The sequence below is a fragment of the Syngnathoides biaculeatus genome, chromosome 21, assembly GCF_019802595.1.
Source record: "Syngnathoides biaculeatus isolate LvHL_M chromosome 21, ASM1980259v1, whole genome shotgun sequence".
NCBI classification, from domain to species: domain Eukaryota; kingdom Metazoa; phylum Chordata; class Actinopteri; order Syngnathiformes; family Syngnathidae; genus Syngnathoides; species Syngnathoides biaculeatus.
Genome location: NC_084660.1, coordinates 697,447 through 725,267, shown reverse-complemented (window position 1 = coordinate 725,267; position 27,821 = coordinate 697,447). Strand labels below are relative to the sequence as shown.

General features: G+C 42.6%; 1 long non-coding RNA gene, 10 other non-coding genes and 1 pseudogene across 15 annotated transcripts in view; 9 read left to right on the top strand and 3 right to left on the bottom strand.

Annotated features, from left to right (window-relative positions):
- LOC133494396 (uncharacterized) overlaps nt 1-5,212 on the top strand; it is a 322,682-nt gene extending 317,470 nt beyond the window's left edge. The window contains exons 1-4 of one of the 5 annotated variants that reach the window (XR_009793285.1): nt 1,657-1,934; nt 2,715-3,029; nt 3,148-3,240; nt 4,939-5,212. This is a non-coding gene — a long non-coding RNA (uncharacterized LOC133494396). Of the gene's footprint in view, nt 1-1,656; nt 1,935-1,963; nt 2,069-2,714; nt 3,030-3,147 lie in introns of those variants that run through there. The other 4 variants (XR_009793286.1, XR_009793288.1, XR_009793284.1 and 1 more) reach the window with 4 other exon arrangements.
- On the top strand, nt 105-178 carry trnan-guu (transfer RNA asparagine (anticodon GUU)). Its single transcript has one exon. It is a non-coding gene; the product is annotated as a tRNA-Asn (tRNA).
- trnan-guu (transfer RNA asparagine (anticodon GUU)) lies at nt 396-469 on the top strand. Its single transcript has one exon. It is a non-coding gene; the product is annotated as a tRNA-Asn (tRNA).
- trnar-ucg (transfer RNA arginine (anticodon UCG)) lies at nt 1,342-1,414 on the top strand. Its single transcript has one exon. It is a non-coding gene; the product is annotated as a tRNA-Arg (tRNA).
- trnat-agu (transfer RNA threonine (anticodon AGU)) lies at nt 4,370-4,442 on the bottom strand. Its single transcript has one exon. It is a non-coding gene; the product is annotated as a tRNA-Thr (tRNA).
- Nucleotides 5,213-9,521: 4,309 nt separating the features above from the next.
- trnan-guu (transfer RNA asparagine (anticodon GUU)) lies at nt 9,522-9,601 on the top strand. Its single transcript has one exon. It is a non-coding gene; the product is annotated as a tRNA-Asn (tRNA).
- A 70-nt stretch (nt 9,602-9,671) lies between these two features.
- trnan-guu (transfer RNA asparagine (anticodon GUU)) lies at nt 9,672-9,745 on the top strand. Its single transcript has one exon. It is a non-coding gene; the product is annotated as a tRNA-Asn (tRNA).
- A 2,317-nt stretch (nt 9,746-12,062) lies between these two features.
- On the top strand, nt 12,063-12,151 carry trnar-ccu (transfer RNA arginine (anticodon CCU)). The gene is given in 2 exon segments: nt 12,063-12,099; nt 12,116-12,151. It is a non-coding gene; the product is annotated as a tRNA-Arg (tRNA).
- Nucleotides 12,152-16,025: 3,874 nt separating this feature from the next.
- Nucleotides 16,026-16,136, bottom strand: trnal-caa (transfer RNA leucine (anticodon CAA)). The gene is made up of 2 exons: nt 16,099-16,136; nt 16,026-16,071 (listed from the first exon to the last, which is right to left on the bottom strand). It is a non-coding gene; the product is annotated as a tRNA-Leu (tRNA).
- A 166-nt stretch (nt 16,137-16,302) lies between these two features.
- Nucleotides 16,303-16,421, top strand: LOC133494969 (5S ribosomal RNA; annotated as a pseudogene).
- Nucleotides 16,422-16,539: 118 nt separating this feature from the next.
- Nucleotides 16,540-16,621, bottom strand: trnas-aga (transfer RNA serine (anticodon AGA)). Its single transcript has one exon. It is a non-coding gene; the product is annotated as a tRNA-Ser (tRNA).
- A 10,551-nt stretch (nt 16,622-27,172) lies between these two features.
- trnat-ugu (transfer RNA threonine (anticodon UGU)) lies at nt 27,173-27,245 on the top strand. The gene has a single exon. It is a non-coding gene; the product is annotated as a tRNA-Thr (tRNA).
- The last annotated feature ends 576 nt before the right edge of the window (nt 27,246-27,821 follow it).

Here is a 27,821-nt window from a genome sequence, read left to right as displayed (position 1 = left end):
GGTTGGTGGTTTGAGCCCACCCAGGGACGGTTCCCCAATGTAGCATTTACCTGGTTTTGTAGGATGTTAGTAGATCAAAAGCTCCAAAAAGTACAATCGTGTGTGTCTCTGTGGCGCAATTGGTTAGCGCGTTCGGCTGTTAACCGAGAGGTTGGTGGTTTGAGCCCACCCAGGGACGGTTCCCCAATGTAGCATTTACCTGGTTTTGTAGGATGTTAGTAGATCAAAAGCTCCAAAAAGTACAGTTGCGTCCGTCTCTGTGGCGCAATTGGTTAGCGCGTTCGGCTGTTAACCGAGAGGTTGGAGCCCACCGAGGGACGGTTCCCCAAAGTAGCATTTACCTGGTTTTGTAAGATGTTAGTAGATCAAAAGCTCCAAAAAGTACAGTTGCGTGCGTCTCTGTGGCGCAATTGGTTAGCGCGTTCGGCTGTTAACCGAGAGGTTGGTGGTTCCAGCCCACCCAGGCACGTCTCCAAAATATAACATTCGCCAGAGACCCAGAAAACCAGGTTTCCTGTCCAGACTGGAATTCCTGGACTGCCAGTAAGGTATGTGGGTGTATGTGCAGTAAAAGTGAGTTGAGGAAGTTGGCCAATACCAAAGAAGAGACAAGTTTTTTTTGCCCACTGTTTCTCACGACAGAAGAAGGGCAAAACAAGCTCTGTGAGCAGAGGATGGTTTCGATCCATTGACCTCTGGGTTATGGGCCCAGCATGCTTCCGTTGCACCCCTCTGCTATAAACATGGGTTTGAGAATGATAATTGAAATTAATAGATTTCTAAAATTATTTATTTATTTATTTATTTTTAATACGATACAGCTTGGAAAATGGCAACGAAACTTTATGTGCCTTCATAAGCGCTAGCACACACAATTGTAAGTAACGATGTCGGCGTTCTGTCAAATTTGTGTTCTAAATCATTGCTAACATTGGTTGATGCGAAGTTTGTTGGTTGACAGCAAGCAGGGAAGATGATGCATCATGGTGCGCTGTTGGAAAATTGTCACAGATATGTCACATACAATTTTCCCTGTAGAGTATTTGCTCCCTTGAAAGCGTTTCCGTCAATGTCATTATTTTGTCATATGTGCTGAACTGTCGTGGCACCTTTCTGGGTACTTACACAGTAAGAGCTCCGTGTCAGTCAATGGTTTTCAATCTCAAATCTCTGACATCCTCGTTTCTCGGGTGTATTTCCAGTCAGCAACCCCACTTCAGTTCTGGGTCCTGGCAGGAATCCATCCCTGCAATTGTACTTTTTTTAGAACTGCTGCTTTTGAACAGTGCGTGTGAGTAACAATAATCCACATGGGCTTGCAGACGACTTCACGAGACCACTGGGCTAGTGGCGTAATGGATAACGTGTCTGACTTCGGATCAGAAGATTCTAGGTTCGAATCCTAGCTAGCTCGATCACAGTTTATTTTTAAACCAATTTCATTACGGTTTGTTAGACATGTTGACTCTGGATTTGAAATGAAGGCCATCACGTTTGTACAGTCAATATTCATCTACAACTCGAGAGTTTATTTTTTTAAAAAAAGGCTCTCAAATTCCAAATAGCTAAATTGTGGTGGCCTTTGTCATTTCTATTGTTTTCTTTCATTTCCTGACATCCTCCGAAACCCAGTAAATCTTGCAATCCGCCGTTCCCTCAGACAGCAATGCATTCTCCAGGATAGCATTTGTTAGCGTTTTTTTTCACGTATTTGGGTTCTTTAACAATAGATATGGTTAAGAGGTGTAGTCACGGACTTTGTAATAGTGACGACAGGTATCCTGAAAGGCTAGTTGGTGGAGTTCAATTCTTACCCTTTCCAAAACCGAAGACCCAGTACGAAAAATGCCTTCGATGGATTAAACTTTGTGGAAGACAGCATGATCAACTGAATCCATCAACCGGAACAGAAACCGGACTTTGTTTGCACGAAGGTATGCCCTATATTTTATTTTTTTTACAGAGTGGCGCAGCGGACGCGTGCTGGGCCCATAACCCAGAGGTCGTTGGATCGAAACCATCCTCTGCTAACAGGGTTTCTTTTGGTCTTCTTCTGTAGTTAAAAATTGTGGGCAATAAAAACTTGTCTCCTCATCGCCAGTCGGCCACTTCCTCGATTCACTTCGACTGGACATGCGCAACATACACACACATATCTTACTGCCACTTCAGGATTTTCAGTCTGGAAAGGGGCACGCGTTTGCTTGGTCTCGATTTCATATTGTCAAGCATGCAAATGTCTCAGCATATTTGCAATAAGACAACTTCTGTGTGTGGCGCAAACACCACGTCGACAGGCAATTGTCATTCTTCCAACCATTTAAAGATGAAAAATACAATTCAATTATGAACACATTATACATCTCCAAAACACTGCATGAAACATTACTTGGTCTGTATGAGATGAAAGTGATCCCAAACTTAAGAATGTCGCATATTGTTGGTACTTATCGTGAAACTTACTCAATACTGTGTCTCACCTTCCAAATCTCGATCTCCACACAATCCCATTTTGAACCATTACTTATATACAGTATATATATATATATATATATATATATATATATATATATATATATATATATATATATATATATATTTCCAAAACTTATATACAGTAGTGTTCAAAATAAAAGCAGTCCAATGTTACCAAACAAATGAATGCACGTTTTCTTTTTTTTTTTTTTTTCTTTTTTTTATTGCTCCTATCAAAGCAAGAGGCGGCACGGTGGAGCAGCTGTCGAGCGTTGGCTTCACAGTTCTGAGGACCGGGATCAGAGCCCAGCTCCGCCTGTGTGGAGTTTGCATGTTCTCCCCATACCTGCGTGGGTTGTCTCCAGGCAGGCCAGTTTCCTCCCACATCCCAAAAACATGCATTCCATGGAGCCTCTAAATTGCCCCAAAATGTGATTTTGAGTGCGACTGTTATTTGTCTCCATGTGCCCTGCGATTGGCTGGCAACCAGTTCAGGGTGAACCGCCTCCTGCCTGAAGATCGCTCTGATAGGATTCAACAGTCCTGCGACACCTGTGAGGATAAGCGGCTAAAAATGGATAGATGGATGGATGGACGGATGGATACAACAATGTCCTCTTGTGTTCACATTCCACACCATAATTTCTTTGCCTTTCAATCTGTCTTTTAAAGGTCGAGCATGGTCTGGTGATTGACGTGGGAGTCAGCAAATGAGAATATCGAGCTGGCTGACTCTTAACTTTAGCCATTCTGAATTGAACCAAGGTATAAACATGAATCAAACACCTGTCAGGAATTTTTCTATTCAGTTCCTTGTTCAAGAAAAAATGAAATTAATTGTAACATGGAAGATTTGAATTGTTGTTTATTTGATGGTTTTGAGAGGGTGAATTTAATTTCCACTTGCAGAGTTGTTTGGCTGTTTTAGAAAAACAACATCTAATTCTGTTTTGTTTTGTTTAACAGAAAATTTAGAGTAGCATGAAAAGTGTTGAAGGCAGCATTTTTTTTTCTTGGGATGATTTTGACATTTTCCAAACTGCTGCTTATTGTGAAGTGAATTGAGTTTGCACGCATCATATAAACATTGGATGAAGTTTACACCAGTCAGTCAAAGTAAAAACAAATCATCTGAATGATTGCTCGTACCTTAAAAAACTTGTGCAGGATCACTTTAGGAAGTGCCAGTCGTCCAGGGGTGGGCAAACTATGGCCCGCGAGCACACGTTTCACGGAGCTCAACTCCGTACAGGACACACGTTGCCCTTTTCCATGTTTTAGAGACTAATTTGTCTGCTCGATAGGGACGCGTTTTCTCAAGGTTTGGTTCAGCCGCAGTCGCCCAGATGCACAAATTCACTCATTCCTCATGAGTGTGTGAGTGTCTTACTCACCATAGATGTCTTTACTTCCTTTGGCTTCTCGTCAACCCTCAGTCTCCAGTCGCAAAGCCGAGGCCCAGTCCGGAAACGATCTCAAGTGCTGTGGCCACGTTTTTTTGCCTGGACGTCTACTCAGCCCTTCGAAACCGGGGAGAACATGCAAACTCCACACAGGCGGGGCCGGGGTCGAACCCGGGTCCTCAGAACTGTGAGGCCAAAGCTTTACCAGCTGATCCGCTGACTCACCGTTCCACCCAGTTAGTTTTTATCTTATATCATACAAAAATACACGTCTTACATAGTGCCAAGAGTAAGAAAAGTCAGCAGACAGAATGAAGGAATTCTGCCTGCTCAATGGACACTGGAGCACTTTAGGGTATTGACATTTTTCTTCACAAAGGTACAAGGCAAACAGAAACCAAATGGAGGTATTGAGCCACTATTCAGAGGAAGCAAACATAGCTTTTATGACGTGCTTGTCCTGAGCAGAATGTCCAGGAAAGGATATGTAGAGGCTCCAGTGAGAATTGAACTCACAACCCCTGGTTTACTAGACCAATGCTCTAACCACTGAGCTAAGGAGCCTTTAGCTATGACCCTGGGAGAAAAGCCTGCACTCTACGCGCCAGACCTAACGTGTTGGAAACAATTCCTTTTATGTTGGCCTGAGCTCCAACGGGGCTGAAAGGGGTGTGGGGGAAGGTTTGGTCTGATCTCATTTTTTATTTGGTCCTCTGATTGTTTGAAGAACGCTGATGAATCTGTCTACACCTTTAGTGAGAAAGAGAGAGAGGATCATTCTGACTGAGGATCATGGTCTCAGGTTTGGAGGTGCTGATTCTCACCCCGAATCAGTTTATGAAATGATTGTTTCGGTTTTTTGTTGTTTTTTTTTTTTTTTTTTGCTTTGCTGCTACCCATCTATACCACCAGGTCGCTATCAAAAAAAAATAAAAATAAAGAACTCAAGCTACGTAGAAATGATTGTAGTGGGGACATAAAAAAGTGCAACCCTCGCAAATAATGAGGGAACACTATATAAAGTTGAGTGAATGATGACAATTGTTTTTTTTTATTCCAGAGATCATCAAGGACCAGTTCCAAAGTTCTATCATTCGACTAATACTGCTAAATTAATCGGTTACGGAAGTCCTTTCGTAATGTGGATTTTCGTAAGGAGAAGCACATTTTACATCTATAGTGCCTTGTGAACGTATTCGGCCCACTTGAACTTTTCAACCTTTCGCCACATTTCAGGCTTCAAACATAAAGATATAAAATTATTTTTTTATTGTCAAGAATCAACAACAAGTGGGGCACAATTGTGAAGTAGAATGAAAATTATGGGATATTTCTCCCATAGTGTTAATGCAGCATATACAACAAAAGGTTCATGGCTTGTAAAAGGATCCTTTCTTTCTTCATCCCCTTGCATGTTGCCAGAAAATGAACCCATACTCGACGCGATTCTCCAGCCTACAAGCCAAAGTTTCGGCGCCACACACATCAACTCATGATAATCACTCGTGACTCACATATGGACACGTCTTACAAACAGCACCGTTCAACGGTTTACAAGGAATGGCAACTGTGTTGTTTTCAACATATGAAGTGATGGAGGGATTGGTATTTTATCATCATCATTCCATGTCTGCACGGTGGAAAAAAATTGAGCTTTTTTTAGTACTATATTTATTGTCTGATTTATTCTTTTAAAGTCTAGAGTTTTCATGTTTATGTAAATTTTGAATGAAATGTAAAAAGTGTTTTGTCTTTTTAAATGTTTGAAATGTAAAGTCTTGTGAAGAAAATAAAAGTGGACAAAAGAAAAAAATCTGTTCTTATCAGTTTAATATCTGATATGTTCCTTATCTAATGTCAAAGTTTCTGGGATTTACGACATAACTCGAATCTGTGTCATAACTCCTGGAATCATGACCGGAAGATCACATCAAGAATTCTCTTGACTGAAGGTCACACAGCAATGGGTAACCACGACAACTGCGAGCAATTGTGCACTTTGGAATCTTTGCTGCGTTCCACTGACACCTCACTCGGCAGTGCCCTTTTTTACACTTCCAAGATGTCCTGAGGTCCTTTGTTTACTCTAACATGAACTCCATTTTCTAAGTGTCGTCCAAATGATGTAGGATTCGCTTAGATTTAGATTCGGAATTGTTCCTCTCTAGATGTGTGGAAATGGCATGGCAGGAAGTCGAACGATGGGAACTGAAAATGTATTTCGCCTCCTCCGCTAGACTCCTACTTTACAAACAACAAAGCAGGAAACAAGAAGTAGTTCAGCGAGGCATGGCCGTTGATTTCTTTCACTCAAAATGTTGAGCAAACAGCTATTCTGCCTGTTGACACAAAATTGTACCACAAGTGAATGCCATTACAAATGGCACATTATTTTCTTGGGTTATGGAAGATTTCATCCGCGGTTAAAGGCGATACGGTTGTCATTGTGTTCTATTGGCTCGACTGGGACCACGTGACCCAAAACCCACCAACATCGGACAAAATTCTTCCGATATAAATGTTGAAAACAACACAGTTTCCAGTCCTCGTAAACCATTGATCGGTGCTGTTTGCAAGACGTGTCCATATGTGAGTCACAAGTGAATATCATGAGTCGATATGTGTGTGTGTGTGTCTGTGTGCGTGCGTGTGTGTGTGTGTACATTCGCAATGTGACTGAGTGGCGACCAGTTCAGGGTGTAATCCGACCAAAGTTTGCTGGGAAAGGTTCCAGCACTCCTCTGACACTTGTGAGGACAAGTGGGTTGGAAAATGGATGGATGCACAAAAGACAAATATCTCTCTTTCTCTTTCTCACTCAATGTGCATACAGCATGATCAGTGTCATCCAAAACTATCGGAGGACCAAATGAAAAATGAGTTAAGACCGAACTTTCAATCCCCCACAACCCTCCCAGCTCCATTGGAGCCAATCCCAGAAAACTAATTCTTTACTAGTCTAAAAGGCCTTTTAGCTCTGACAGATAAGGTGAAGGCTATCTTCTTTATTGAAGTCCATTTCACACCAAACACAGGAATGTTTCTACCACGATGGTCTCCTTTCTAGCAAAGTTGTATGGTTGTTTTTAGGTTGCAAGATAGCTCAGTGGTTAGAGCATTAACCTAATAAACCGAAGGTTGTGAGTTCAATTCTCACTGTGGCCTTTTTTTAAACATATGTGACCCTTTGTTGATTCTTCTGTGTTCTTGTATTCTCTGTCAGTTTTGTTTGCTCGCTCCGCATCTTCCCTCAAATCCTTCAAAAAGAAAATACATTTTCCACATTTTCTACTTTAACAAATATTCCCCCAAGTTGTGTCACGTGTGAATTTAAACTAAAGTCCCTTTTGTTCAAACCAGCAAAATGCGACAATTTAATCTCACACACATCAACACAACACAAACAAGATAAAATAGCTAACACAAAATAGGCGTTCAAGAAAAGAGTAGTTGAACCACAAGGAAAGGCAGTGACCAATCAATGTTGCATGTTTTTGGGATGTGGGAGGAAACCAGAGTGACCGGAGAAAACCCACGCAGGCAGGGAGGGAGAACATGCAAACACCATACAGGCGGGGACGGGATCGAACCCGTTTCCTCAGAAATGTGAGGCCATTGCTTAACCAGCTGATCCATCGTGCCACCTCGTTACAAATTTATAACTATTTTCTTCTGTTGATTAAGATTAAATTCAAGGCTCAAGAACAGCATGACTTTTGGATTGACGTGGACCATGTGACCAAAAGTCACAAGTATCTGGCAACATTTTGAGGTGAACATTGAAAATCAACACAGTTGTCATTCAAGCCAATCTATTCATAATTGTTGTTTGATGTGTCCATAGGTGAGCCGTTTAGTGTGATTATGCTGTTAGTTTATATGTACCACTGCAAATTTGAATTGTAAGCGAGAGAATGAGGTCCTCTTTCCTGGAGTTTAATTGGCATCGCTTTCGGCCTTTTTGCTAAGGTTGTTGTTGCTTCCTGCCTATTTGAGTCCCAAACCTGAAGTCGGAGTGGATTCAGTTTATTTTAGGAGGATACAAGGTGCGTTTTGTTTCAGAATTGTTTTGGAGTGCACACATGGAGAATACAATGTATATTTACTCATATATACATATACACATAAAACACTATGTATACATATATCATGTTTATACATACACACATAGATTCAGTGTAGAAATACTGTGAAGAAAATGAGTATTTGAATACCCAAGTGGCGAGGGGCTCGAATCATGTTCTAAATCACGGGTGCTCAATGTGTCGATCAGTCGATCGCCAGCCTGACGCAGCACACGAAACTTTCTCTTACAATGACCTGCTTCTCGGCCACACACTCTCCTGCCTAGTTTACCTGACAGCAGCCCCCTCCACTCTTAAAGGGGTACACTCATAATTCCAAATGTTACAGTACTTACGCAGCCCAATCAATGTGGTTTATAATGACAGCGTCCTTATGCACCGGCGACCACCGGGCACCCTGCTGTACGCTGTCATGTTTGGATCTGCATTGTTGCATTTAACTTATCGGCTGATTGGTGTGATCTGGACGGCTGCGTTCAGCAGATTTCAATCATTGAGATATTGACATGGAGGGAAACACTTTCAAGGGAGTGAATAGTTTACGGGGAGAACCGTGTGTGACATATCCATGACATTTTTCCGACAGCGCAACGTGACACATCATCTTCCCTGCTTGCTGTAAATCAACATACTTGTGTGCTGTTGTTAAAATGTCTTTGCCCGCATCAACCAATGTTAGAGATGATTTAGAACACTAAAATTGACAAGACGCTGGCATCGTTACTTACAATTGTGTGTGCTAGCGCTTATGAAGGCACATAAAGTTTTGTTGCCATTTTTCAAGCAGTATCGTATTAAACCCCCCCCCCCAAAAAAAAAAAAAAAAAAATTCAATGAGCATTCACTCCTAACTACGACTAAGCCTCGTCTATAGCAGAGCGGCACAGCGGAACCGTGCTGGGGCCATAATCCAGAGGTCGACGGATTGAAACCATCCTCTCCTATCAGGACCTGATTTCCCCTTCTTCGTGTGTAACAGTGGGCAAAAAACTTTGTCTCCTTATGAACACATTATACATCTGCCAAACATTGCATGAAACATAATTTGGTTTGTATGGGATCAAAGTGATCCCAAATTTAAGAATGAGACTTTTTGTTGGTCATGGCTGCAGCTATTTGGAGCACAGCCACGGGATGGGGGTCTGTGCCTCCATACCAGGAAGTTTCTGGAGTTCTAGATGGCGTCTGTGAAGGTGTCAACGGTGAGCCAGTGCCTCTCCAATTCCTCCTTTGTATGCCTTGATTGGCTCATCCCAGAGAGCACAAATTGCTCATTTAGGACCTGCCTTGATGGTAAGTCTGGGAATTGAAGGTGGCTGGCTGTCGCCCACAGGTCTACGACAGAACTGCACTCCCAGAAGAGATTACCCACTGACTCAGGGCCGCCACAACCGAGTCGGGGTCATGTTGAGTGCGCTGACATACCTCGGGAGTGCATCACGGCCCTGACAAGGAGGACTTCATGGGCAGCCATCATGACAGGTCCCCCAATGTAACATTTACCTGGTTTTTGTAGGATGTTAGTAGATCAAAAGCCCCAAAAGGCACTGCTAAGTGTGGCTCTGTGGCGCAATTGGTTAGTGCGATCGGCTGTTAACTGAGAGGTTGGTGGTTCGAGCCCACCCAGGGATGTCTCCAAAATGGAACATTTGCCTGCCTTTTGTAGGATGTTAGTAGAGCAAAAGCTCCAAAAAGTACAGTTGCGTGGGTCTCTGTGGCGCAATTGGTTAGTGCGTTCTGCTGTTAGCCGAGAGGTTGGTGGTTCGAGCCCACCCAGGGACGGTTCCCTAATCTAGCATTTTCCTGGTTTTGTAGGATATTAGACACCCTAACCCTAACCCTAGACATGAGGGCACTTGGGGTTAGAGAGGAAGATGCAGGAGATGGGCTAAGACGGCAAAAGACAAGGGACAAGCCGAAAGGAAAATAATAATAAGAAGACTGATTTTACCAAATATGTGAATCTGGTTCCTATCCTGAAAATAATGTTTTTTTTTTTAATTTATATTCATCACAGTGATGCAGCGTCAAGCACAGCAAACTGTCAACTGACAATGAAATATATTTCATTTATGTGCCTGGCCTAATTAGCGTCAATGAGGCACAGGTGAGGAGCCATTGTTTGAATTTGTCATGTGGTGATGAGCCGTTGTGCTACAATGGAGGAATTTGACCCACAAAAGGCTCACCTTTGACCTTTTGGCTCAAATCTCTCGTTGATACCAACCCACCCTGTCGTACTCATCATAAGGACACAAGCTCAAGAACAAAGAAGACGCAAATCTTTACGGGACTCTTTATTCCTTCATTTTTTGATGTATGTCTTTATTTATTGATTACATTTTTATTTCAGGGCATATTTTCATAACTTTTTTCATAGTGCAGGTCATACGTAACTTTGACTTTCCATGTCGGCCGTCAGGGGCGTGGCCAGGTAGCAGCTCCTCACCTGCACCTCATTGACACTGATTAGGAAACGCATTGAAGTCTTGTGTGTCTGATTGTAAGTTGTGTTTGTTGTGCTTTGCGTTTTGTGAGTGAATCTCCCTTGTTTCAACTTTTATGTGCGACTTCCGTCAAGTCTCGTTCTTGTTTCAAGTTTTACCTCATGGATATCGGACCTCGTTTCTGGATTTTGGGACTTTGCCTGTTGGCCTCGTGTTTTTTGTGGTTCCTTTTTAGATCACTGACCTGTGTATGACCTCTGACAGAATTAAACTACCCTTGAAAATAATTTCCCTGCATTTGGGTCCTGTTCCTTACCGCATGCTCATGACAGTTGTCATCGTTGTGTATTTCTTTCTTTCTTTGTTCCTTTATTCCTTACACCAGCAGAAGTGCCTCAATTACTTCTGGTTACAGTGATCAAACGCTAACCGTAGCCAAAACATTCCAGTATACATTTATTACTTCCTAGCCATAATATGTAGACATGATCTTGCCCTCCAAAACAAACAAACACGTGGTCAGCGTGACGTCAGTGAAAAGTATTCGGAACGACATGCAAGCCTTGTGGTTCGGTTTGTCAGTTGTGCTTGAGACTGTTTCTGAAGTAAAATTACAATGTTTGTTTGTGTTCATTTTTTTTTCTCTTCATCTTTTCTGTGAAGCTAAAGTATTGAAAATTTTGTTTTTGATGATCTTTATTATTTTGTGATGCCAAAGAAGTGGAAAACAATATTATTTCTCTTTAATCAGCGGATCAGATGTCAACTGGTGTGACTGATGGCTTGATAATCGATTGGTGCTGGGTCGGTCCTTGACAGAACGTGCGCGGGTGTCCTCTTCTCAGCGCACTTTGTGTCCAAAAGAGAGAGACATCGCCAGTGAATTCAATTCTCATGACTTTGTTCCTTCTGCAGAGGAGCGCACACATCATTGTGTGTCATGATGCAAGCGTTTGGTTAGTGTATCTCACTCGTTACAGTCTTCGTGTGCCACTTTAGTCATTTCTTGTTTTGTTCATGTTCCACATTTTGCCTCAGTTATCGGACCTCGTTTCCGGATTTTGGGACTTTGCCTTTTTGCCACGTGTTTTTTGAGCTTCTGCCTTTTTGGACTGCTTCCCTGTGTACGACCTCTGAAAGAATCAAACTACCCTCAAAAATCATGTCCCTGCCTTACCCCTTGCTGCATGCTCGTGACAGGAGGTTTCATTGTTTATGAAGATTAATTCAAGTTTTCAGTTAATAGTTTTTACATTGTTATTAGAAAGTTAGTGTCCATGGTTTTATTTCTTTCACATTCCAAATTCAGTTATTCAGGTAAAAAAAAAAAAAAATCTGAACTAAAAATGCTCAAATCTCATTCTGTTTTTATGTTTTATTCATTCAATTGTACATGCAGTAAAATGACAAACACAAATCCAGGCTGACATTTTGAGGCTCAGCTGTTGAAGGGTCAAATCAATACCAAAATACTCCTTAAATAAAACTACAAATGTACCGGTACTCCCTAATATTGCATTATTTCTGCTAAAGCTAATAATTTGGCTTAGAGGTACCTTTTTGTGGTGTGAAAGACCCTAAAATGTAGTGAAATGCTCCCATTTGTTCCCCTTGATGGGGAATTTCCAATCTCTATTTCCCTTGACATGTGTGGCTCTGTGGTGCAATGGACAGCGCATTGGACTCCTAAATTGCTAAAGCAGTAATCCAAAGGTTGTGGGTTCAAGTCCCACCAGAGTCTCTCTTTCCCGGGCCAAATGAAGCACTGAAACTTTGTGTCCTTTTTCCGTCCATTTCTGGAATACTTGTGTCTGGAGTCTTTTAAATTCATAACAATAATAATCATGGATGTCAGAGTCATCACAAACCTCACGATGAATATATATGAAAAAAGGCTCGAGCAGGGGTGCTTAATCCGTCGATCGATGGGGAGGCATTTTTGGTCGATCGCAGGATGGCGTGCCAAAAAAAACAGCCAATGTTCTCTTTACTAACCTAATTACAAATGTTACATTACTTATGCAACCCATCAATGTGTTTTATAATGAGAGCGTCCACCACCACCGCTGCTTTACTTAGCAACACAGTCTGGGCAACGTAGAGCAAAGACGAGCTAGACATGCTGCTTGTGTTTACTTTCAATATTAATGGAGAAACTTCAAAAAGAAAAAGTTATTTGAAGATGCAATGGCTGTCAGAGTATGTGAATAATCGAAGAAAAAGTGGTTAAACTGGACGAGATTTTCTCTTTTCGAGTGGGAAAGGTCTGGTCTGAAGCCAGCCAAAGTAGAAAGTGCAGGATGAGATGGTGTGTCATCAACCTGCCTGATCCAGGATGAAAGCAAAGACAATCCAGTGCACAAAAAGCAAATCCTGCATTTTAAATATAGGAGGCAAATAACATTAACCTTAAAACTGTTTGGGAGCATCATTCAGCTTTCAACATGTCTCACTAAAAGATATTCTGCAATCAATAATTCAGTTTTATGTCAAGAAAAACAGACAGGGATATCATTGTGGGTTTAAAAAAAAATGAAAAAAATGGAAGCAACCTTTCAAATTTGTAGTTCATAGTTTGCTTGGGTGCCCTGCGATTAGCTGGAAATCAGTTCAAGGCGTAAACTGCCTACTGCCCGTTGACAGCTTGGATAGGCTCCAGCACTCCCTGCGACCCTTGTGAGGAAAAGCGGCGAAGAAGATGGATGGATGGATAGATGGCTTTGTTTGGTTCGCAATGCATTTTTTTGTTTGGCTTCACTGTGACGACAGTGGGACCCGAGGAGAGAAAAAAAAATGTTGGCAGCGGACAGGATGAAGCCAAATAAATTCATGCGCAATTCAAAGAGGTTCCACCCCAGTCATGCTGATAAAACGATGGATTATTTTCAGCGAAATGTCTCGAATATTGCTAACAATCATCCCGCCTTGTGAAAGTCACTTCAGTAAACGAGTGAGGACTGTTAGCATCATACAAGGTAGCGTACCAAATTGCTCAGTGCAAAAAAACTCCACATCAGAGCAGATATATTATTGTTTTAAAGTGTTTTATATTTTGTGCTCATGAGTTAATGTTGCTGAACAGAATTTGAAGTTATTATGTATTGATTTTATTTTTCACAATCAAATGGTGCAATAAGTCGGTCAAAAATGTTTATTTCAGGCAATTTGATGTGCTGAAAATATTTTCTGTTACAGACTGCCGATGTTCGTAAAGTTGTTCTCTGTTGTAAATTGAACCATGTTTCCCATTCATTTTTGTTTTCTTTCATGTTATTAATGATACAATGTCATGGAGAGCTTTACTTATTATAATTTTATCGACAAATGATAATATTTATAGTCACGGTGGAGAGGTACAGGTACCCTTTTGTGGTGTGAAATAGCCTCTAAAGTGGACTGAAATGCTCCCGTCTGTACCGGAAATACTTCTTGAAAGTCAACAAACGCCCAAATCTGTCAATGTATGTTTTAATCCGTCAAATGTTATTTTGTTTTTCTCATCTGTTATTGTTTGGATTTTGGGGTCAATTTCCACCACTTTCCAAGAGATCTGTCTGTTGGGATAAGAGTTTTTGACAAAAACTTGAGGTATTTCCAGATTAGTGAATTCCAGCGCTCTCCCTTGATGTTTGGAGCATCCAAGCAAGGACATGAATCGGATGTTGATGAATTCCTCTGCTTCCACACTGAACACTTCAAACACCAGTAGCCGACCAAAGAAGTAACGTCAACAGTGAATGAATCCATTTCAAGACCATCTGAAGATCCATCCATCGGAAACTATTGACTACACGGACTTTTTCTTTGGAATGGAAGCAGAAAGCCTCGTTGGTGAAATACGATTGGACAGCTCCATCTGCAAGGCATCAGCCTCAAGTGAAGAATCACTGTTGACTCAATCACAACAATTACTGATTTTATGAAATATGTGTTATCTGGTTACTATCCTGGAAACACTAATTTTTTATTCATATTTGTCAAAATGATGCAGTGTCAATCACAACAAACTGTCACCTGACAATGAAACATATTGTATTTATCTGCCTGGCCTAATTAGCATCAATGAGGCGCAGGTGAGGAGCTGCTGCTGGCCCTTGTTTGAATTTGTCATGTCGAGGTGGAATTTGGCTCACCTTTGACCTTTGGCTCAAGGCCACCCTGTCGTCCTCATCATAAGGACACAAGCTCAAGTACAAAGAAGACGCAAATCTTTACGGGACTCTTTATTCCTTCATTTTTTGATGTATGTCTTTATTTATTTGTTACATTTTTATTCCAGGGCATATTTTCATAACTTTTTTCATGCAGGTCATACGTGACTTTGACTTTCCATGTCGGCCGTCAGGGGCGTGGCCAGGAGCTCCTCACCTGCACCTCATTGACACTGATTAGGAAACGCATTGAAGTCTTGTGTGTCTGATTGTAAGTTGTGTTTGTTGTGCTTTGCGTTTTGTGAGTGAATCTTCCTTGCTTCAACTTTTCTGTGCCACTTCCGTCAAGTCTCGTTCTTGTTTCAAGTTTTACCTCATGGATATCGGACCTCGTTTCTGGATTTTTGCCTGTTAGTCTCGTGTTTTTTGTGCTTCCTTTTTAGATCGCTTACCCGTGTATGACCTGTGACAGAATTAAACTACCCTCAAAAATCATTTCCCTGCATTTGGGTCCTATTCCTTACCGCATGCTCATGACAGGAGGCATCGTTGTGTGTTAGGATTCATTCAACTTTTCAGTTCATCGCCTGTTTTTGCATTGAGGTAAAAAAGATTCGACGTGTTTATATACCTTTCTCATTTCAAATTCATAGTTATTTGTCACGAGCAAGCAACATGGAGGAGGACCCAAATGCAGTCACACTGGAGTCGCTCTTTCATGATAAAAGTTGTGTTTACGTTGATGTTAGAATTTGGGGAGCAACTTTTACGTGCATCCATGTTGGTGAAAACGACATAGTGGTTGCCAAAGGAAGCGCAGAAGCTTGGCAGCCTTCCTCCATCCCGTTTTCTGGAATGCTTGTTTCTGGAGTCTTTTAAATTCATAACATGTCAATCATGGATGTCAGAGTCCCCACAAACCTGACAATGAATATCCATCCATTTTCGTAGCCGCTTATCCTTACAAGTTTCGTGGGAGTGCTAGAGCCTATCGCAGTTGTCATTGGTCGGGAGGCGGGGTACAACCTGAACTGGTTGCCAGGCAATCACAGGGCACATGGAGACAAAAAGCCGCACTCACAATCACACCTAGGGGCAATTTAAAGGGTCCAATTAACGTTGCATGTTTTTGGGATGTGGGAGGAAATCGGAGTGCCCGGAGAAAACCCACGCAGGCACGGAGAGAAAATGCAAACTAAACACATCCGGATATGGGATTGAAAACAGGACCTCAGAACTGTGAGGCCGACGATTTACCAGCTTATCCACTGTGCTGCCTAAAGCTTTCTTTCGGCTTGTCCCGTCAGAGGTCGCCACAGCGTGTCATCTCAAATGACCGCTCATAGTTGTTTGGCACAGTTTTTACGCCGGATTCCTGCCACAACCCCTCTTGAGGAGTGGAGGCCCAAAAAGGGTCAACCCAACCAATACCCTCACCACTGAGTTATGGGGTCCCAAGAACTGTGTCAGAAGTGGGATTCGAACCCACGCCTCCATTCAGAGACCAGAACACCCATCAACCAGAAGGAGTTTAGTCCTTGAGTCTGGCGCCTTAGACCGCTCGGCCATCCTGACACTGACTTTGTGAAAGCCAACAAACACTGAAATCTACTTAAATATCCCCAAAATACTGAACTACTCCCGAAATTGACCAGTACCAGGTGCTGTAAGCATTTTGTCAAGTGGAAACAGAATCATATTTTAAGAAAATATTTAGCTCCTTTTTTTAAATGGAGCTTCCACTTACAGCCATACTGCCCTGAGAACGCCGAATCTCGTTTGATCTCGGAAGCTAAGCAGGGACGGGCCTGGTTCGTACTTGGACGGGAGACCGCTGGGGAATATCAGGTGCTGGAAGTAGTTCATCAAGTGGATACGGAATCATGCTAATATTTCCATCGAGTGATACTGCATCGGAACAGGTATTTCTCCCAGAACCCACTATTTGAACTCATCCCAAATCAAAAGAGTGCACATTGGTTGTCGGCAGGACACGAACCTGCGCAGGGAGACCCCAATGGATTTCTAGTCCATCACCTTAACCACTCGGCCACGACAACCCGACTGCGAGATTGCTTGCGGTTAGTGCAGTATTTTCATGATTTGCTAGAGTTTATCACGGTTGTTATGGTTACTATGAAGTAAAACTTGAAACAGTAACAAGACTTAACTAATGTGGCACAGAAAAGTTGAAACAAGGGAGAGTCACTCACAAAACACAACAAACACAACGACACACAACTGACAATAGGACACAAAAGGCTTAAATGCATTTCCTAATTAGTGTCAATGAGGTCCAAGTGAGGAGATCCTGCCCACAGGCCCACACCCCTGACAGCCAACATGGAAAGTCAGTTACGTATGACCTGCAACATGTTCTTTGCAGCATTCAAAAAGTTCTAAAACTATGCCCTGAATTAAAAATGTAATAGATCAATAAATACATCAAAAAATGAAAGAATAAAGTCCTGTAAAGATTTGTCTTCTTTGTACTTGAGCTTGTATCCGTATGATGAGTACGATAGGGTGGGTTGGTTTCGAGAGCTTTGAGCCAAAGGTCAAAGGTGAGACTTTTGTGGGTCAAATTCCTCTATTGTAGAATAATAACTCACCTCGACATGACAAATTCAAACAACGGCCAGCAGCAGCTCCTCACCTGTGCCTCATTGACGCAAATGAGGCCAGGCAGAAAAATACATTTCATTGTTAGTGGAAAAAACAAAACTATTGTATCCAGGATCGTAACCACATCACACATATTCACCCAAATCAGTAATAGTTATGATTATTGCGTTTGCAATGATTCTACACAACGAGTCATTTGAGGCTGATGCCTTGAAGAAGGAGCTGTCCAATCATATTTCACCAAAGAGGCAGCCTGCTTCCCTTTTGAGAACCGAAGAAAAGTACTTCAAGGTCATCGTTGATCGATCCTCAGTGAAGGTGCAGCGCATATATTGGAGAAGTGCAAAGAAATGCACGACTTCACTCTCACCACCTTTTGTTATCTTGCGGTTTTTATTTTTGTGACTTTTCCTCCTTAAGAATGGAAATTTACAGGGTGTTGAAGCACGCCATTCATTGTGGGTTCGTTATTCATAATGAAGCGCAGAGCGTCAGAAATTGTCATGCATGGATGGATGGATGGATGGATGTACGGACAGAGGGACGGATGTATAGAAAGACAGTTGATTGAGATGGATGGATGGATGGATGGACGGACGGACGGACAGATAGAGGGATGGATGTACGGATGATAGAAAGACAGTTGAATGAGATGGATGGATGGACAGCTGGATGGATGGATAGACGGATGGATGTACGAATGGATAGAAAGACAGTAAATTGAGATGGATGGATGGATGGATGAACGAATCGAGGGATGGATGTACATATGGACAGATGGATAGAAAGACAGTTGATTGAGATGGATGGACAGACAGACGGATGGAGGGACGAATGAATGGATGGATGGATTGATCGGAAGACAGTTAATTGGGATGGATGGATGAGATGCAAGGTTTTGGCCACGCTGACTACTTTTGACTGATCACCAAAGCTGAGATGGAGCATTTTTTTAAATAACTCAAAGATTTATTTGAACTATATTTAATTGGTTGATAGATTGGGTTGAGCTGGTCTAATAAAGGTGACCATGGAAGGGAGACGCAGGGGGGACCTCTTCGCCGTGCCGAGGTCCTCCTGCTCCACTTCCTTCTTTCACAACGCTGCGCAGTCCCGTCTCACTTAGCCATCGACGCACAAGCACACACACACACTGATCTTGTTGTCACAGTAACCATAACAACCGTGATAAACTCAAGCAAATCATGCAAATACTGCACTAAACGCAAGCAACGACGCAGTCAGGTTGCTGTGGCCGAGCGGTCTAAGGTGCCAGACTCAAGGGCTAAACTCCTTCTCGTTGATGGGTGTTCTGGTCTCCGAATGGAGGCGTGGGTTCGAATCCCACTTTTGACACAGTTCTTGCGACCCAATAACTCAGTGGTGAGGGTATTGGTTGGGTTGACCCTTTTTGGGCCTCCACTCCCCAAGAGGGGTTGTGGCAGGAATCCGGCATAAAAACTGTGCCAAACAAATTTGAGCGTTCATCTGAGATGACACGCTGTGGCGACCCCTGACGGGACAAGCCGAAAGAAAGCTTGAGGCAGCACAGTGGACCAGCTGGTAAATCGTCGGCCTCACAGTTCTGAGGTCCTGTTTTCAATCCCATATCCGCCTGTGTTGAGTTTGCATTTTCTCTCCGTGCCTGCGTGGGTTTTCTCCGGGCACTCCGGTTTCCTCCCACATCCCAAAATCTTGCAACATTAATTGGACCCTTTAAATTGCCCCGAGGTGTGATTGTGAGTGCGGCTTTTTGTCTCTATGTGGCCTGTGATTGGCTGGTAACCAGTTCAGGGTGTACCCCGCCTCCTGACCGATGCACTGGGAAATCGCACCTCGCTCCTCACCGCTGTCTGCTGTGGCCTCTGCATGTCCTTTGTGACTCTCACTGGACATATTCAGTCAGGTTTGTGGGGATTCTGACATCCATGATTGACATTTTATGAATTTAAAAAAAGACTCCAGACACAATTTTCCATCAAACGGGATGGAGAAAGGCCCCAAAGCTTCCGTGCTTCCTTTGGCAACCACTATGTCGTTTTCACCAACATGGATGCACCTAAAAGTTGCTCCCCAAATTCTAACATGAATGTAAACACATTTCTCGTGAAAGAGCGACTCCAGTGTGACTGCATTTGGGTCCTCCTCCATGTTGCTTGCTCGTGACAAATTACTGTGAATTTGAAACGTGAAAGGTATATAAACATGTCAAATCTTTTTTTTCTCAATGCAAAAACAGACGATGAACTGAAAAGTTGAATGAATCCTAATGCACAACGATGCCTCCTGTCACGAGCATGCAGCAAGGAACAGGACCCAAGTGCAGGGAAATGATTTTCGAGGGTAGTTTAATTCTGTCAGAGGTCATACACGGGTAAGCGATCTAAAAAGGAAGCACAAAAAACACGAGGCTAACAGGCAAAGTCCCAAAATCATGAAACGAAGTCCGATATCCATGAGGTAAAACGTGACACAAGAACGAGACTTGACGGAAGTGGCACAGAAAAGTTGAAACAAGGGAGATTCATTCACAAAACGCAAAGCACAACAAACACAACTTACAATCAGACACACAAGACTTCAATGCATTTCCTAATCAGTGTCAATGCGGTGCAGGTGAGGAGCTCCTGGCCACGCCCCTGACGGCCGACATGGAAAGTCAAAGTCACGTATGACCTGCACCATGAAAAAAGTTATGAAAATATGCCCTGGAATAAAAATGTAATAAATAAATAAAGACATACATCAAAAAATGAAGGAATAAAGAGTCCCGTAAAGATTTGCGTCTTCTTTGTACTTGAGCTTGTGTCCTTATGATGAGTACGACAGGGTGGCCTTGAGCCAAAGGTCAAAGTTGAGCCAAATTCCTCGATTGTCGAATAACAACCCACCTCGACATGACAAATTCAAACAAGGGCCAGCACCTCATTGATGCTAATTAGGCCAGGCAGATAAATACAATATGTTTCATTGTCAGGTGACAGTTTGTTGTGATTGACACTGCATCATTTTGACAAATATGAATAAAAAATTTGTGTTTCCAGGATAGTAACCAGATAACACATATTTCATAAAATCAGTAATTGTTGTGATTGAGTCAACAGTGATTCTTCACTTGAGGCTGATGCCTTGAAGATGGAGCTGTCCAATCGTATTTCACCAACGAGGCAGTCTGCTTCCATTCCAAAGAAAAAGTCAGTGTAGTCAATAGTTTCCGATGGATGGATCTTCAGATGGTCTTGAAATGGATTCATTCACTGTTGACGTTATTTCTTTGGTCACGTGCTGGTGTTTGAAGTGTTCAGTGTGGAAGCAGAATAATTCATCAACATCCGATTCATGTCCTTGCTTGGAGGCTCCAAACATCAAGGGAGAGCGCTGGAATACACTAATCTGGAAATACCTCTAGTTTTTGTCAAAAACTCTTATCCCAACAGACAGATCTCTTGGAAAGTGGTGGAAATTGACCCCAAAATCCAAATAATAACAGATGAGAAAAACAAAATAACATTTGACAGATTAAAACTTACCTTGACAGATTTGGGTGTTTGTTGACTTTCAAGAAGTATTTCCGGTCCAGACGGGACCATTTCAGTCCACTTTAGCGGCTATTTTACACCACAAAAGGGTACCTGTACCTCTCCACTGTGACTATAAATATTATCATTTGTCGATAAAATTATTATAAGTAAAGCTCTGCATGACATTGTATCCTTATTAACATTAAAGAAAACAAAAAATGAATGGGAAACATGGTTCAATTTACAACAGAGAACAACTTTGTGAACATCGGCAGTCTGTAACAGAAAATATTTTCAGCACATCAATTTGCCTGAAATAAACATTTTTGACCGACTTATTGCACCATTTTATTGTGAAAAATAAAATCAATAAATAATAATAACTTCAAATTCAGTTCAGCAACATTAACTCAGGAGCACAAAATATAAAACACTTTAAAACAATAATATATCTGCTACGATGCACTGAGCAATTTGGTACGCTACCTTATATGATGCTAACAGTTCTCCCTCGTTTACTGAAGTAGCTTTCACAAGGCGGGATGATTGTTGGCAATATTCGAGATGTTTTTGCTGAAAATAATCCATCGTTTTATCAGCATGACTGGGGTAGAACCTCGTTAAGTGGCGCATGAATTTATTTGGCTTCATGCTGTCCACTGCCAACATTTTTTTTTTCTTTCCTCGTCATCACAGTGAAGCCAAGCGCTAGATATTCTTTGTCATATTTTCTCGTCTTAGCTTTCGGGTCACTTGCTTTTATCTCATTGTCTTCATCTCTCTCCTATTTTCTTATCAGCCCTGTTAAAAAAAATGTTCATGCTGTCTCTTCTGGGTTCATTTACTGTACTTCGGATGCGCACACTTTGCTTGTGTTCACCACAGTAGTTGCGAGTCAGTGTTGCTTGCGTTTAATCCAGTATTTGCATGTTTTGCTTGAGTTTATTACGTTTTTTTTTTACAACAAGATCAGTGTGTGTGTGTGCATGTGGGTCGATGGCTCAGTGAGACGGGACTGCCCAGCGTGTGCAGCGGTTAGGGAGAGAAGGGAAAAAAAAAAGCACAATGGAGATTGGGGAAGAGTGCCTGGATTTTTCCTGCCACACAGCTCAGCTGTGTCACTTTGATAAATAAGACAGAAAAGTGTCAAGAACGAGACTCGAGGGGGGACCCAAATGCACGACTCAGGTGACAGACAAGCGGTGAGGAGTGAGCCTTTATTAGTTCCAGCGTCAGTAACCTTGGAGTCAGTCCAAACAAGCAACAGGATCAGTAACGGCAGGTTTACAGGGTCAGTCGGGAGACATGGGAGGTTGGCGTCAGGAGTACAGAAGTACGGGAATGAGGCATGCGAGGTAACGATCTGCCGAAGACCAGTCGCCCACTGGGTCCGATAAATACCGGGGTTAATCATCCAGGATGAGGCGCCGGTGTGCTGGGACACGCCCAGCCAGGGCTGGAAGGCAGGACCATGACAAAAAGCAGATGCGGTTAAAAAATCCAGAGAGGAATGCTTCCATCATATCAAGTGGCTTGGAACATTGCAAGGGCCAAAAAGCCAGACTTTGAAGGGTTATGATTAAAAAAATGCCTCGGTGATGTTGAAATCTTGTGTCCTGAAAACGAAAATCTTTTACAAGTGCTTTCAGCCCTTCAACTGTTCTGTGACACTGTTGAACAGAGAATATCGGAGATTAGCATGGCTACTGACTCACAGATCCACTTCAGACCTCCAATCATGGGAGCATTTCAGTGCCATACAACACAAGACTTAGCTGAACAGGTTGTTTGTTTGTGTGAGGGAGCACACAATTTAAAACATTGAAAAAAGATGGTCATAATTTCAGAGAACCTGGAACCCTGCTTGGTTAACAGAGGAGTAAAGACAAGTACTATTCTTTTCCACAACAGAAAATTACATCCATCATCCAAGCCACTCATCCTCACAAGGGCCACAGGAAAGCTGGAGCCTATCCCAGCCAGCTTCAGGTGAAGGCCAGACTCTGGTCACCAGGGAGTCAGAGGGCAGATATTGACGCCATCACTGAGCGGGAATCGAACCCACGCTGCCTACACCAAAGTAAGGCATGTGTACCACTACACCATCTGTGACTACTGGAAAACAATAATGATCATCACAAAGAAAAAGGCACTTTTCAATAGTTTAGCTTCACAGAAAAGATGAAGAGAAAAAAAATCTTTGAATACATATTCTAATTTCAGTACAGTAGTAATACAAATTAAGGCATGCAAACCAAAATTTGGACAAAAAACCCATAAAAAAAAAAATATCTGTGATCTTGCATCGTCAACCATTTCAACCAATCGCGTTTGTCAGGGATGTGGTCATGCCACTCACCTGCACCTCGTTTGTTCATTAGGTCTTGTATTTAAGCTTCATGTGTTGAGTCTTCGGTGGCTCGTCCATGTGTGTAATAGATAGATAGAGAAATAATTAAATGAAACTGGTTGCCGGCCAATCTAAAAAATATTTTTCATGTGTAAATAAAAAAAGAGGGACAACAAAAAAAATACATTTTTTTACAAAGGAAAATGAAAATAGTCTGATGATGGTGACACGGTGGATCATCTGGTTAGAACGTTGGCCTCACCGTGTGTGAGTATGAGAGCATCTTGTTCGTGGATTGACCTCATTGCTGCGTTTCTGTCCCACAGCATTTGATTATTCCATTGAAAAATTGGATAAAAATGAATGTTAAGGTCGTCAAAATGTGCATGTACGTTGTAGGTATTATTATGATGAGACTCCACTTGGAGTCGCAATCCTCATATTCAACGCTATAATATCACGCCACAGAAAAAAATCATCATGGTATCGTTTTTGAGACATTTTACATTTGGCCTTTTGTGACCATGGACAGATACTCAGGAGAACAACGCTGTCATCGATACCTGGAGGCTTGAGGAAGCCTTAAAAAAAAAAAAAAGAATATGAGAGTCCAATTTGGGAAAAAAAAAAAAAAAAGCCTCCCATTAAAATAAACATACAGACACAGATCATTCATGGATATATTGCTCTGTGGCGCAATGGACAGTGAGTTGGACTTTTAGATTAACAGTGTAGTAATTCAAAGGTTGTAAGTTTGATTCCCACCAGAGTCAGTCTTTCACTGGAAAGAATGTGTGTTTCCTTTGGTGGGTAAAATGTTGAATCCAAACTTTATGTGCATCGATGTTCATGGGGGGAAAAAAAAGTACTGATGAAGAAATGAGTCTTTGTGAAACAATGAAGCTTTTCAGCAACTTGCTCGGAGCTTCAAGAAGCAATGAAGTGTTTCAGCCAATTTGATGAAACTTCATGAAGCACTGAATCTCTCAAAAGTACGACCCCCACTTGCAGTGTCTTCATTTGGACATGGATGAAATCCCCAAAAAGTTAATTTAGTAAATAGTTTCGGTGGTGGAAACACACAATGATTGTCTTGGAATTACTACTTCCATTTCAAAGTTCCTAATTGGATACTCTTGGTCTTGGAACATGTAAGAATTGGGAGTACGTCCAGGATTGGGAAAACTTTGGGAACATGGAGTGTCAGCCAAAAAGCAGTTCTGGTGTTTTTGTGGTTGACCTCTGGTGGAGATGAATTGGTGGAGATGAACCGGCGGGCGGTCATGCTACAGAGTGCAGGACTGCTCAAGTCAAATTTAGTTGTGGAGTAATTTATCATGACAAAAAAAGACCACAGTAGTGGGGGTAATACTTTTAAAGAGGTCCAGGAAACTTTGGGTTGGGGTTATCAGCTCATACTGCTGATGGAATTTGGAATCTTTGGTTTGAAGACCGACAAGTACCTGGTTCTTGTCCAGTCCTGTCCTATATTTTCCTGTCTTTCCTTCACAGGGTGGAGTACGACTACCCCGTACATCACTCGAATTTAATCACTGTCACCAGACTTTACAATGTCATTGTAATCTACAATGTCTTTAACTTTACTGCAACTCGTGGACAGTCTTTTGTCATCTTCTCATTCTTTATAATTTCGTCATCTTTTCAGTGTCTCTCCACTTTGTTTTTCACCCCCCTTTAAAACTTTCCTCTGCCTGACTCAAATTTTCACCCAAGATCCATGAGAAGCCAAACCAGAAAAATATAATCAAAACCAATAACTTTTTTTTTAAACTTTGCAGAGAAACACTGTGAATAAAAGACAAACTGTACAATAAATTCAAATTTGTCAGTATTCATTCTAATGTCGATATTGCAATGATGATCGGACTCGCGACGTGTTTCCTGAGTGGATGAAGTGTTCATATTTGATATATTTATTTATTTCTGGTCTCCAAATGGAGGTGTGGGTTCAAATCCCACTTCTGACACATAATTTATTCTTTTTTTACCTTTTAAGAATTATTTCTGGTACAAATGGGAGCATTTCAATCCATTTTAGCGTCGTTCACACCACAAAAGGGAATCTTCAATTCATGTGATTTGCTTTCGCAGTAACAATATAACATTTGGGTGTACCAGTACATTTGTAACTTTATTGAGAGAGTATTTTGGCATAGAATTAACCCTTTAACAGCTGAGCCTCAAAATGAATCGCCCCGTGGGGATCCTGGTGCTTGGCGTCCGGGTTGTCCTCCTGACGAGTCAACCCGGACGCCTCACGTTAATTGGGGTTGGGGGTGGTGGGGTGGTGGTGTGGGGCGTGGGGGGGGGTGCCCATCTCCGGACCCTCTTCCACCCGCCCCTGGATGTATTAATTCTTGTCTCTGTGTTTCTTTCGTTTCGGCACGTCTGGGAGCCGTGCCTTAGAGGGGGGGGGGGGGGTACTGTCATGATCCTGCCGCTCCAGCCCGGGCTGTGCGGGTGCCCGCACGGTCGCGCTAATTGGGAGGCACACACCTCCCTGATCGTCAACCCGTGTGTACCGACCACCGCCTGTTCTCCGACCGAACCCGTAAACCTGACGCCTTTGACACTTCTGCCTTCCTTGATCGATCTCTCGTGTACCGACTCCTGCCTGCCCGCTGACCTGCCCTCTACGCCCGACGTCCCAACTACCGCTGCTGCACCTGACTGCCTGCCCAATCCCCGACCGTGGAACAATAAACGTTTTTCCCGAACTACCTTGCGTCTCCCGACTCCTGCATTTGGGTCCTACCTCCGTTCCAATGGGTCGTGACAACGTCTGCTTTGCAATGACAAGTTGTCCAGTTGTTCAAAGAATGACGTGGAAAGATATTTCCAGGGAAGGCATGCTACATCTTCAGCAGAGTTGGGAGTGAAAAAGTCGCTCGACAGAAAGCCCAACTTGCTCAAAGGCAAAAATGGAGCAAAATTGAAAGCCTCCCACCACCTCAGAAAACTTGTTTGAAACATGGAATGCTCATCCTGACAATTATAGGAACTTGAAGAAATATGTGTCTGGAGTATTGGCTCTCTTGGATCAACATACATGTGCAAGCAGATATTCTAAAATGAACACCATCCATCCATCCATCCATTTTCTTCACAGCTTATCCTCCCGAGGTTCGTGGGGAGTGCTGGAGCTTACCCAGAACTGGTTGCCAGCCAATCACAGGGCACATGGAGACAGACAAGAGTTGCACTCACAATCACACCTACGGGCACTTTAGTGTCCAATTAATGTTGCATGGTTTTGGAACGTGGGAGAAAACCAGAGTACCGGGAGAAAACTCACACAGGCACGGTGAGAACAAGCAAACTCCACTCAGGTGGGTTTGTGGTTGAAACCGGGATCTCAGTACTGTGAGGCCAACAGCTGGGAGAGGCTCCACCACTCCGACGAGCCCCATGAGGATAAGCGGCTCAGAAAACGGATAGATTGGTGGATGGATTCGGCAATGCAGGTAAGCAAGGCAATTTGCTGGTCCTCCTAACAGACAGGATGACAGAAAAGGTTTCAGTGTGGTTGAGGTTATGTTTGACAACTACAGAAAGGTCCCAATTTGGAAAATTGGGTGATGGGCTTTTTTATTTTGCCACAAAGCACTCCAAGTAACCAACTCCCCAATTGGGAATCAAAACCTGGTCTTCTGTGTGACAGACAGAGACACTGTCCACTATGCTAATGAGGAAACAGTCAGCTGTGCCCCACCTTGGTCATCTTGGTGTAAAATATTCCATCATGGAGTAGATGGGAAGAGAAATGGAGTAGGGATTATTTTAAAGGAAGAGCTGGCTAAGAATGTCTTGGAAGTGAAAAGAGTAAAAGGTCGAGTGATGAGGTTGAAATTTGAAATTGAGGGTGTTATGTAGAATGTGGTAAGCGGCAGATGAAGTAGTTCTGAGCATCCCAGACAGAGAGAGAGTTGTGAAAAAAAGAAAATGAGAGAGAAGGAAGAGTAGAAGAGGCAAGTGTGAAGGACCAGGAAGTGGCAATGGATAGTAAGGGAGAAGTGTCAGGTGACGGACCGTGTCAGAAAGGGTCTGCACTCCTACAACAATAACTTGTTGGTGTGGATACCACTGCTCAGCAAGGCTCCATAGCTCAGTGGTTAGAGCATTGGTCTTGTAAACCAGGGGTTGTGAGTTCAATTCTCACTGGGGCCTGATAAAAATTTGTGTGGTTCTAGTGAAATCCGCTTTTCACAATGAACGGGGTGTTTTGGAAAAGTGTGAAGAGTGAATCCATCCTCCAAGTGTTCAAGCAAAATCCAGTTATACTGTCCAAGCTTTAAAAAAAACAAGGCACTGAATACCGCACTAAAATCTTCATTTTCTTCTAATGATCTAATTTTCTAATTCTAATGATGATTTACTAAGTGGGCCTCATCCCACACTCCCAAACACCATGGTCCAGGATCCTGCCGCGGGTGCCCAGCGACAGTCGCCGACGTTCATTTCTTTGCTCCTTCCTGCCAAGACGTTTGCTGTGGAGCTCCTTTTCCCTCCTTCAGGTGGGCACAGACAACTCTTCTTTGTGGCTGTGAACCTTCCTCCTGAGTCTTTCCCACTTGGAGCCCGAGAGGAAGTAAAAGATGTCTCGGTCCAGAACTAAAAGCACAAAACAGAACCAATTTATCAAAGCACAGGTAAAACCCCTGCTTTTATAATTAGTACTTTTCCTTCAAATGTCAACCGGCTCAGTCCCCAGAACCTGAGTCTTTTCCGAACTCTCCCTATCAC